Source organism: Heterodontus francisci, chromosome 30 (genome assembly GCF_036365525.1).
Source record: "Heterodontus francisci isolate sHetFra1 chromosome 30, sHetFra1.hap1, whole genome shotgun sequence".
In the NCBI taxonomy this organism is placed as follows: Eukaryota; Metazoa; Chordata; class Chondrichthyes; order Heterodontiformes; family Heterodontidae; genus Heterodontus; species Heterodontus francisci.
Window position 1 is genome coordinate 5,921,478 of NC_090400.1, and position 13,086 is coordinate 5,934,563.

General features: G+C 45.2%; 1 pseudogene; it reads right to left on the reverse strand.

Annotated features, from left to right (window-relative positions):
- Positions 1-13,086, reverse strand: part of LOC137346416 (multidrug and toxin extrusion protein 1-like) — a 34,395-nt pseudogene that overhangs the window by 9,686 nt on the left and 11,623 nt on the right.

Consider the following 13,086-nt stretch of genomic DNA (forward strand, 5'->3'; position numbering starts at 1 on the left):
AATGCAATTGCCCTTCGAAATAAGAGGAACAAAACTGAAGACTCTTAAATACATCTTACTGCAATAATTATTGAAGTAATTTAATGCTCATTTCAAAACACAGTGTCCACCATTGGTGGCCGTGCCTTCAGCTGTCGAGGCCCTAGGCGCTGAATCACCTCCTTAAACCTCTCTGCCTCTCGACCTCACTTTCCTCCTTCAAGACCCTCCAATCTCTTTGACCGAATCTTTTGGTCATCTGCCTTAAAATCTCTTTATGTGGCTCAGTGTCATATTTTGTTTTATAAAACCTTGCGATGTTTTACTATGTTAAAGGCGTTATATAAAAACAAGTTGTTGTTGTTGACTATACCTGATTCTGAAGGTATCTGATCTCTAATTCATAGAGAAATGTTGCCTGAGAAAGAATATTGAAAATAGTTAGCAGCAGATAATGTATCAATCACTATTGAAATAAAAATGCAAGTTACATTCATAATTCCTTGAAAAGTTTATTCATTATTCATTATTCAGATCTTCATTGGGGTTATGTTCAGCCTGACTGCATATCATTTACACAGGTCCTCTATGACCCAAGCTATAGCTTGAGGAAATAGGAAGACATATCAGAAGCACTGGTCTGGAAGGTTCTATCATCAGAACAGATGCTACAGAGATGGAGAAACTGGAAGAATGGAATGGAGTCCTTACAGGAAGCAGGGTGTGAGGAAGTGTAGTCGAGGTAGCTGTGGGAGTCAGTGGGCATATAATGAATATTTGTTGATAGTCTATCCTCAGAAATGGAGACAGAGAAGGTGAGAAAGGGAAGGGAGGGAAGGGAAGTGTCGGAAATGGACCATACAGAGGCGAGAGAAGGGTGGAAATCGGAAGCAAAGTTGATGAAGTTCTCCAGTTCAGGGTGAGAACAGGAAACAGCACCGATACAGTCATCAATGTACCAGAAAAAGAGGTGAGGGAGGAGGCATGAGTACGACTGGAACTAGGAATGGTCCACATACCCAACAAAAAGGCAGGCATAGCTAGGAACAATGCGGAACAGCTTTTATTTGGAAGAAGTGAGAGAAGTTAAAGTCGATGTTGTTTAATGTGAGAGCAAGTTCAGCTGGGCGGAGCAAGGTGGTGGTGAATGGAAACTGGCTGGAGGTGGTGGCCTAGTGGTAATGTGACTGGACTAGTAACCCGGAGACCCAGGGTATTGCTCTGCGGACATGCGTTCAAATTCCACCACAGCAGAAGGTGGAATTTGAATTCAATTAATAAATCTGGAATTAAAAAAGCTAGTCTAATGATGGCCATGAAACCATTGTTGATTGTTGTAAAAACCCATCTGGTTCACTAATGTCCTTGTGGGAAGGAAATCTGCTGTCCTTACCTGATCTGGCCTACATGTGACTCCAGACCCACAGTAATGTGGTTAACTCTTACATGCCCTCTGAAATAGCCTAGCAAGCCATTCAGTTGCATCTAACCGCTACGAAGTCAATAAAAAGGAACGAAACTGGACGGACCACCCGGCACCGACCTAGGCACCGGAAATGACCACGGCAAACCCAGCCCTGTCAACCCTGCAAAGTCCTCCTTACTAACATCTGGTGGCTTATGCCAAAGTTGGGAAAGCTGTCCCACAGACTAGTCAAGCAACAGCCTGACATAGTCATACTCACAAATCATACCTGACCAACAATGTCTCAGACACTGCCATCACCATCCCCGGGTATGTCCTGTCCCACCGGCAGGACAGACCAACCAGAGGTAGTGGTATACAGTAGGGAGGGAGTTGCCCTGGGAGTCCTCAACATCGATTCTGGACCCCATGAAGTCTCATGGCATCAGATCAAACACGGACAAGGAAACCTCCTGCTGATTACCACCTACCACCCGCCCTTAGCTGATGACTCAGTACTCCTCCATGTTGAACAGCACTTGGAGGAAGCACTGAGGGTGGCGAGGGCACAGAATGTACCCTGGGTGGGGGACTTCAATGTCCATCACCAAGAGTAGCTTGGTAGCACCACTACTGACCGAGCTGGCTGGGTCTTAAAGGACATATCTGCTAGACAGGGTCTGCGGCAGGTGGTGAGGGAACCAACAGAGGGAGAAACATACTTGACCATGTCCTCACCAATCTCCCTGCTGCAGATGCTTCTGTCCATTACAGTAATGGTAGGAGTGACCACCGCACAGTACTTGTGGAGAGAAAATCCTGCCTTCCCATTGTGGACACCCTCCATCGTGTCGTGTGGCACTATCACCGTGCTAAATGGGATAAATTTCGAACAGATCTAGCTATGCAAAACTAGGCATCCATGAGGCGCTGTGGGCCATCAGTAGCAGCAGAATTATACTCAACCACAATCTGTAACCTCATGGGCTGCCATATCCCCCACTCTACCATTACCATCAAGCCAGTAAACTAACCCTGGTTCAATGAAGTGTGCAGGAGGGCATGCCAGGAGCAGCACCAGGCATACCTCAAAATGAGGTGTCAACCTGGTGAAGCTACAACACAGGACTACTTGCGTGCCAAACTGCGTAAACTGCATGCAATAGACAGAGCTAAGCGATCCCATAACCAACGGATCAGATCTAAGCTCTGCAGTCCTGCCACATCCAGCCGTGAATGGTGGTGGACAATTAAACAACTAACTGGGGGAGTTGGCTCCACAAATATCCCCTTCCTCAATGATGGGGGAGCCCAGCACATCAGTGCGAAAGATAAGGCTGAAGCATTTGCAACAATCTTCAGGCAGAAGTGCCGAGTTGATGATCCATCTCGGCCTCCTCCTGAAGGAGGATGCCAGACTTCAGCCAAATCGATTCACTCCGCATGATATCAAGAAACGACTGAAGGCACTGGATACTGCAAAGGCTGTGGGCCCTGACAATATTCTGGCAATAGTACTGAAGACCTGTGCTCCAGAATTTGCCGCACCCCTAGCCAAGCTGTTCCAGTACAGCTACAACCCAACCAATTACCGCTCCATTAGCCTACTCTCAATCATCAGTAAAGTGATGGAAGGTGTCATCAGCAATGCCATCAAGCAGCACTTGCTGAGCAATAACCTGCTCAGTGACACTCAGTTGGGGTTCCACCAGGGCCACACAGCTCCTGACCTCATTACAGCCTTGGTTCAAATATGGACAAAAGAGTTGAACTCAAGAGGTGAGGTGAGAGTGACTGCCCTTGACATCAAGGCAGCATTTGACCGAGTATGGCATCAAGGAGACCTAGCAAAACTGAGGTCAATGGGAATCAGAGGGAAAACCCTCCGCTAGCTGGAGTCATACCTAGCGCAAAGGAAGATAGTTGTGTTTGTTGGAGGTCAATCATCTGAGCTCCAGGAAATCACTGCAGGAGTTCCTCAGGGTAGTGTCCTAGGCCCAACCATCTTCAGTTGCTTCATCAATGACCTTCCTTGAATCATAAGGTCAGAAGTGTGGATGTTCGCTGATGATTGCACAATGTTCAGCACCATTCGTGACTCCTCAGATACTGAAGCAGTCCATGTAGAAATGCAGCAAGACCTGGACAATATCCAGGCTTGGGCTGATAAATGGCAAGTAACATTCGCGCCACACAATTGCCTGGCAATGACCATCTCCAACAAGAGAGAATCTAACTATCTCTCATTGACATTCAATGGCATTACCATCGCTGAATCCCCACTATCAAAATCCTCGGGGCTACCATTGACCAGAAACTGAACATGAATAGCCATGGGTGGTACAGTGGCTCAGTGGTTAGCACTGCATCCTCACCACTCCAGTGACCCGGGTTTGATTCTGGGTACCGCCTGTACGGAGTTTGCAAGTTCTCCCTGTGACCGCGTGGGTTTTCATCGGGTGGTCTGGTTTCCTCCCACCGCCGGTTGATAGGTAAATTGGCCGTTATAAATTGCCACAGTTGAGGTAGGGGAATTGAGGGAAGGTGGGGATGTGGTAGGAATATGGGATTAATGTAGGATTAGTGTAAATGGGTGGTTGATGTTCAGCACAGACTTGGTGGGCTGAAGGGCCTGTTTCAGTGCTGTATCTCTCAATAAACAAATATAAATACCGTGGCTACAAGAACAGGTTAGAGGCTAAGAATCCTGAGGTGAGTAACTCACATCCTGACTGCTCAAAGCCTGTCCACCATCGACAAGGCACAAGTCAGGAGTGTGATGGAATACTCTCCACTTGCCTGCATCCCTTGGATGCAGCTCCAGCAACACTCAAGAAGCTCGACACCATCCAAGACAAAGCAGCCTGCTTGATTGGCACCCCATCTACAAACATTCTCTCCCTCCACCACTGATGCACAGTGGCAGCAGTGTGTGCCATCTACAAGATGCAATGCACCAAGGCTCCTTAGACAGAACCTTCCAAGCCCACAACGTCTACCAACGAGAAGGACAAGGCTTTCAGACTCATGGGAACACCACCACCACCTTCAAGTTCCCCTCCAAGCCACACACCATCCTGACTTGGAACTATATCGTCATTCCTTCACTGTCGCTGGGTCAAAATCCTGGAACTCCCTTCCAAACAGCACTGTGGGTGTACCTACCCCACATGGACTGCAGCGGTTCAAGAAGGCAGCTCACCACCACCTTCTCAAGGGCAATTAGGGATGGGCAATAAAATGCTGGCCTGGCCAGTAACACCAAAATCCCATGAACGAATATAAAAAAACCCTCCTTTCAAGGAAATAATGGAGAGCCTCAGACTATCCTGGTGGGTGACAGAGGTGTAGAGAGATTGAACATCCATGGTGACAAAAAGACGGTTTGGGTCAGGTAATTGGAAACTGTTAAAGAGACGGGGGCATCAGAAGAGTCATGGATGTAGGTGGGGAAAAACTGGACAATCCTGTTTGTGAATCTTGGGAAGGAGGTGAAGCGGGCTGTTCGGGGTTGGGGGACTATGAGGTGGAAAGCTGTGGTTGGAAGATCTCCAAAGGAGATGAAGTCAGTCACAGTCCTGGAAACAATAGTTTGATTTTCGGTGATGGAGTCCTGGTCCAGTGGGAGGTAGGCAGAAGTGTCGGAGAGTTAGCTAAGGATTGGGCAGGAACCAGGAAGCACTTGAGTTACAGTTATCGGCCTCAGCAATCCTGGGCCATGAAAGGTAAGAAATAAGGCACTCCCAATAACCAGTTAGTTGTGATGGTGCTGGAATATGTGTGTGCGTGCGTGCGTGTGCGCGCGAAGTGGATGTGTGAGTGAGTCTGTTTGTGTGAATGTGTGAGTATCAGTATATGAGTATGCGTGTGCATGGGTATGTGAGTGTGTGTATATGTGTGAATATTTTTTGTGCATGAACATCTTTCTGTGAGTATGCACATGGGGAACAGTGACAAGGTTGAGGTTCTGGAGCTCTGCTGGCATCTGTCTTTGGGTTATTTAAGACTTCTTCCAGTATCTAGCTATATGGCACTGAGTCATTATTGTTCCCCAATTGAGAACAGCATAGTCTGGGGATCATTCTGATGGATATGGGCTTGATGGTTGGTGCATTAACCCAGTTGGTCACAAGGAGATCCACTGTGATCTTCTGGACTCTTTTGGCCTGTTCACATTTCAGGTAACTACTGATTCAGTTCTTTAACGAGCTATGTGTGCATGTGCACGACCGATAATAATTTACTTACAGGAAGACCAGGAATAAATATCATTACATAGAGTTGTGTTAACCTGCAAGAGAAATAGAAGATTCTGGTAACAATAGGGAAACCATAGAACATCACTATCTGATCATAAGAATATAATAAATAGGATCAGGAACAGTCCATAAAGCCCCTCGAGACTACTCCTCCATTCAATAAAATCATGGATATTGACCTCAATTTCACTTTCCTGCCAATCCCCATATCCCTTAATTCCCATGGAGTCCAAAAATCTATCGATGTCAGCCTCGATTCTCCATGATTGACATCCAAACTGAGATATCAAAGTCTTGCAGCACAGTGAAGTACCAACATCCTGTGCCCCAGCAATGAAGGCAGCAAGTTAGATCTGCCACATAGTGGACTCTCAGGCAGGTTTCACTGGGAGACACAATAGAACAAAGGAAATAATATATCATAGAGATGGTCATAAATTCCCAACTCTGATGTTTGTACTGATATCTGGTCTGGTACAACATTGATACAGGCATGAAATCAACATTCATTGTACTGCCTCATTTACATATGTAAGGGACCGGACGCCTGTTTGATTCAACTGCCCAGGACACCTGGAAAACTGCCTTTACCAATATGGCTGTGGGATGTTGCTTCCCAAAACTGGTCCTTTTTGCTCCCCATTTTCTGCTTCGAAAATTGACAAAAAGATCAATTTCTACCCCTACATTCCGACCTCCCAGTGATGTATTTCAAAGCCATATTTATGTAATCGCAGAGGAAAATTATTCATATTCAGTTTGAAATGGTAAGAAGGGCAGTATTTGGTGAGGATACAGAGAGATTTACTAGAATGGTTCCATGGATGAGGGATTACATGTATATGGATAGACTGGAGAAATTGTGATTTTTCTCCTTTGAGCAGCAAAGGCTAAAAGGTGATTTGAAAGGGATGTTTAAAATCATCAAGGGTTTAAATAGAGTAAATACAAAGAAATTATTTCTAAAGGCTAAGTGTCAATAACCAGAGGGCACAGATTCAAGGTGATTAGTAAAAGAACCAGAGATGACATGAGGAACAATGTTTTTATGCCATGAGTGATTAGGATTTGGCTTTGCCTGATAGGGTGGTGGGGACAGATTCAATAGCAGCCTTCAAACAGGAATTGGATAAATACTTGAAGAAGAAAGAATTGTAGAGACATGGGGAAAGAGCGAGGAAGTGGGACTAACTGGATTGTTCTTCGAAAGAGTTGCCACAGATTCGATGATCTGAATGGCTTCCTCCTCCCATTGTAAAATTCTATCATTCTATTTATTTTCTAAAGAATCAAACAGGCAGCTGTTCTGGGGTTTGGAGTAGTTTTGTATCTAACTCCCAATAAGACATGAGTTTGAATCACAGGATCACTCAGACTCACTTGCTCAGTTTCCAGTCAGGCTGCTCCATGTGGCTGCAAAGGATTCCGGGGGAGAAAAGAATGACCAGTCTTGAACTGAGAGGTGCCTCCAGCCACCCTGTTACAGAGTGGCACTGACTAACAGAGTCTGTGGAGAGGATTGATGGAATATGTAAAAACTCTGTTGAAATCCCCCTTATTCTAAGGACTAAAGTCTGTTTTGTTTAGTTCTATTATAGGATTTATTTTGCTGAATTATTTTCCCTTTCAATTCCAGCTTAGTTTCTCACTCCCATCAAACCAACTATGTGGACAGCATGAGTCTTGTTGCTATTCCCTATCAATGCTGCTCTGAATGTTGTTACCAGGTGGAATCCATTGCAAGATGGTCGACTCAGTATTTCATTGGCCCACTCTGTATTGAGGAAACCATCTGGCCTCTGCTTGACCAAAATTTCTATGTTCATGAACACACTCTGTCTTTGGGCCACAAACTCAGGATGGCTTCTTTCTTTCACACTAACGCCGTTATTTTATTCTCTTTTGTCATAAAAAATAGATAAGACTCTCACTTGGCTACTGCAGGAGATTGTTTGATGGCCAATAAAATGTGCTCAATGTTTATGAAGATGGCCCAGCAGGGAAAACAGGTTATCATGAGAATGAGAATCCCTCTTTGGAGAATCACTCCAATTCGCTCCAAGTTCTTACTGCCAAACGTCTAAAAATCAGAACAAAAGTTTAGTTAAAGTGAGTTATATCGATATTGCTCATTATCATTCTGATCGATGCCATTGATTCTACATGGACCGACATTTATTTATTTATTCAAATTGGATGGCACAGTGGCGCAGTGGTTAGCACTGAAGCCTCACAACTCCAGCCACGCAGGTTCAGTTCTGGGTACTGCCTATGCAGATTTCATAAGTTCACGCTATGACTGTGTGGGTTTCCATTGGGTGCTCTGGTTTCCTCCCACAGCTTAAGACTTGTAGGTTGATAGGTAAATTGGCCACTGTAATTTGCTCCTTGTGTAGGTAGGTGGGAGGGAATATGGGATTAATATAAATGGGTGGTTGTTGGTCAGCACAGTCTCGATGGGCCGAAGGGCCTGTTTCAGTGCTGCATCTCTCTATGACTGCAACAACATATAAAATATTAACATAAGTATCTCACTTAACCAAAACCCTTTTGATTGGATACCATTCTTGCTCAGCATTTAATGTGCCAAGTTCATTCTGACCACAACCACAGGAGTGTAAATTACCTCTGAACCACTATACCGACTGCACATTGGAGAGAAAATTTAACAGAATTTGAAGAGAAATGATGAGAAAGGACGGAATGATCCAATACCATTTGATTCATTCTGTCCCTCCTTTCTTTAAACCATCTGCTGCTACGTGGAATCTACCCAACTAACTTATCTCCTAAGGAAAGCCTCTGCAAGTTTTCTCAGTATCCCCAAAAGCAGAGTAAACAATGCTAATGAATATTTATTTAATGTTACAGTTTCCATCCTGATTGATCTTCAGAGTAAGAGTTGGTGTTTGCAGTTGAATGCTGAGAGGCTGCTCGTACATTTGCTATTGTGTCAGCTGTGGTTCAGTTGTAGCACTCTCACCTCTGTGTCAGAAGGTTGTGGGTTCAAGATCTACTCCAGAAATTTGTGCACAGCTATCTACATTGGCACTTCAGTACAGTACTGAGGTAGTGCTGCACTGTTCGAGCTGCCATCTTTAGGATGTGATGATAAACTCTGTCTGCCCTTTCCGATGGATGTAAAAAGATCCCAGGGCACTATTTTAAAGAAGGGCAGGGGAGTTATCCTGGCCAGTACTGATAGCTATAGTACCTTCTATCCCTGCATCCAAGTCATTAATATATATTGTAAATAGTTGGGGCCCAAGGACCGAACCCTGTGGCACCCCACTAGTTACATCTTGCCAACCAGAAAAAGACCCATTTATCCCGACTCTCTGTTCTTTGTTGGTTGACCAATCCTCTATCCAAACTAATAAATTGCCCGTAACCCCATGTGATCATACCTTGTGTATTAACCTTTTGTGTGGCACCTGATCAAATGCTTTCTGGAAGTCCAGATATACTACATCTACAGGATCCCCATTATCCACTTTGCTTGTCACAGCTTCGAAGAACTCTAGCAAATTAGTCAAACACAATTTACCCTTCAAAGAACCATGCTGACTCTGATGGATTGCGTTTTGACTTTCTAAACGTCCTGTTATTATTTCCTCAATAATGGATTCTAACAATTTCCCAATGATAAATATTAAACTAACTGGTCTATTGTTTCCTACATTCTGCCTCTCTCCCTTTTTGAATAAGGGCGAGATATTAGCTTTTTTCCAATCAAGTGGAACCTTTCAAATATCCAGGGAAATTTGGAATATTATAAACAATGGATCCACTATCTCTGCTACCACTTATTTTAAGACCCTCGGATGTAGGTCATCAGGCCCTGGGAACTTGTCTGCCTTCAATCCCAATAGTTTGCTCAGTACTTTCTCCCTAGTGTTGATGATTGTTCTAAGTTCCTCTCTATAACCTCTGCATTACCTGTTACTATTGGGAGGTACTCATGTCCTCCACTGTGAAAACTGAGGCAAAATACTGATTTATTGTCTCCGCCATTTCTGTGTTCCCTTCTATTAACTCCCCAGTCTCAACCTCCAAGGGACCAACATTCACTTTAGCTACTCTCTTACCTTTTATATACTAATAGAAGCTTTTGCTATCCATTTTTATATTTTGTGATAGTTTTCTTTCAGAATTTACCTTTGCTCTTTTTATTACTTTTTTAGTAACCCTTTGTTGATCTTTATAAGTTTCACAGTCTTCCAGCCTGCCACTGGCCTTTGCAATATGATATGCCTTAGTTTTTGTCTTTATGTTATCCTTAACTTCCTTGCTTAGCCACAGATGTTTTTCCCCCTCTTAGGATCTTTCTTCCTCTATGGAATATTTTAGTTGGGATGAATTGAATATCTCCTTAAACATCTGTCACTGTTCATCAACTGTCCTACCTTTTAGTCTTCCTGCCCAGTCCACTAAGGCTAAATCTATCCCCATGCCTATGTAATTACCTTTGTTTAACTCCAGAATGCTGGAATGGGACTCCAGTTTCTCGCCCGCAAACTGAATTTGAAATTCTAGCATGCCATGATCACTCTTCCCTAGAGGATCCTTAACAATGAGATCATTAATTAATCCCACCTCATGACACAATACCAAATCTAGAATAGCCTGCTCCCTGGTTGGTTCCACAACATATTTCTCCAAAAAGCTATCTCTAATACATTCAATGAACTCTCCCTCGAGGCTACCTTTGCCAATTTGATTAATCCAGTCTATTTGCATATTAAAATCACCCATGATTATTGCCGTACCTTTCTTACAAGCCCGCAGTATTTCCTGGTTAATACTGTGTCCCACTGCGGAACTTCTGTTTGGGGACCTATGGATTACTCCCACTAAGGACTTCTTTCCCTTGCTATTTCTTATTTCTACCCAGACTGATTCGACGTCTTGATCTCCAGTGCCTATATCGTTTCTCACTACAGCATTGATCCTTCCTTTACTAACAAAGCCACACCTCCTCCTTTTCCTTCCTGCCTATCCTTCCAAAATACTGAGTACCTTTGGATATTCAATTCCCAAACCTGGTTTCCCTGCAACCACCTCTCAGTCATCACCACTAAAGCACAACCATTCGTCTCTATTTGTGCTGTTAACTCATTTATTTTATTCTGAATGCTTCGTGCATTTAGATACAAAGCCTTTAAGTTTGTTTTATCATCAAATTTCCCTACTCTTGTCTGATTCCTTGGTGTAATATGACATTCACACGTTCTGTCCATTCCTTTTATTTTCTGGTAACAATCAGCCTCATCACTAACCTGCACTCCTACCTTCTCCTTTAACTTCCTGTTTTTCCATGCAACTGAACCCTCCCCGCACCCCCCCACTATTTCGTTTAAAGCCCTATCTACAGCCCTAGTTTTGCGATTCACCAGGAATCTGATTTAGGCAGAGCCCATCCCATCGGAACAGCTCCCTCCTTCCCCAGTACTGGTGCCAATGTCCCATGAATTCGAACCCATTTCTCCCACACCAACACATTCCCACACATTCCTCAAACAGCATCAATAAGAGACAGAATATCTGGTCATTATTGCATTGCTGTTTATGGAAGCTGCCTTCTTGAACCGCTGCAGTCCATGTGGTGTAGATACAGCCACAATGCTGTTCGGAAGGGGGTTCCAGGATTTTGACCCAATGACAGTGAGGGAACAGCGATCTTGTTCCCACGTCAGGATGGTGTGTGATTGGAGGGATTAGGGTTAGGGTTAGTCATTAGTGATGGAGATGGACAGGATGGCACACACCATTGTTCTGTAGAGGGTCAGGAGATCCTCAAGGACGACCCTCAAGGGAGTGAGAGCAGGTGTCCAGGGAGGTCAATTTCCAGACTCTGGCGCCGAGGATCTGGCAGCAGTTCCACAGGAAGTTCATTGACCTCACACAAGTGGTCATGGACTACAGCTTAACATTAACATCTCCTACCCACCACACCATCAGTATCTCACACTGTTCACACCCCCATCACTCACCCAGCAGCAGTCCCCGGCACTGAGGGCACACACCGAACATCCAGATAATCCAACTCACCCTCACACATCTACCAATGCTGCCAGCCTCACACTCACCACTTGCTGCCTCCACATACCTAAAGCTATTCAGCTATGGCAGGCAGATCACCCGAACACAGTGCGACACAATCATTGATATTCTCTCTCTCTCGCAGGACAAGGTGGCAAACAATAGAAATGAGCAGAGCAGAACTGGTGGGAGACAAGATGCCTCCATTTCCTGAACCCTACGGTGCAGATGATTATCTGCATTATGGGACTGGCTGCACTAGAGCCCGTGTCATCCAGTGTCGCCAAGAGCATTCAGGATGACGGTATGTTACTGCCTTATGCCCGTTCTCAACTGCCACTCACCCTCATCCTGGGATCTCCCATGAAGTGCAAGCTGCTGATGGTGTCCATGGACCTCTTTCTTCCCAGCCCACACCCCCTTCCCTCACACCAACCTTCCCCTTCTGAGTTTCTGTTTTTAGACGGGCAAAACTGCCACCTGCCCAGCCACAGCAGCTGAAGGAGGAAGAGGGAGAGCAACACCATACCACTGATAAAGAGACCCTGTCAATTGATCAGACACTCGCAGCCACCAGCTCGGATACTGGATCTGCACGTACCTCGGAGGCTATTATAGAGTTGGGGTCAGCATGTGGAGAGTCATCTGGGCACAAGTGGGCTGCAGCCAGGCCGGGGTTCATTTGCCAACTCCCTGAAGGGCACAGTCACAGAGGAGTTCTGCTGCAGAAGACTCAGATGAGGACCTGGATGGGATGACATTCAGGTGAGCGCTGATGGGAATGCACATTGAGGTTCTGGGTGTATTATTGGCCTGCCTGTCACTGTCAAGGGGCATGGAGAAGTCTGTCTCCAAGTTGGTAGAGGGCATTGAGCAGAGCTTAACCTCTCACAGTCTCTGCTTCATTCTGACGTGCTGAGGACCCAGTGGTACTGCCACTGCTATGCCCATACCTGTTGTAGCCTTTGTGTGGACAGGTCACCTAATCCTCTACCCTTCCTGTGAGGATACAGCAATACTCTCCAGGAACTCACCACAACACCTCCAGAACACTTCCAGACACTTTACAATTGCAGAAGTTCTTCAAAATTACCTCACCTGCAAGTTGGTGCCTGGCCCTTTAAATAACACTGGTGTCAGACCTGTCTTCCAGCTCAATGTTTGCTGTTTGCAGAGTGACAGGAAAACTTGTTCCCTGGACCTGCTTGGTCCAAATTAGGAAGTCTGACATCACAACAGCTGGTAGGGTGTGTGCTGTCAGGATAGCGCTACTTCACATTCTTCTGGCACACACAGGGACGCCCGCATGGGCACTCTTCTCAACAGAGCCTGCCATGCGGGCCATGTTGGAAGAAGCTGATGGCACAGCCTGTATCTCCAGGAGGGCACAAGGCTTACATA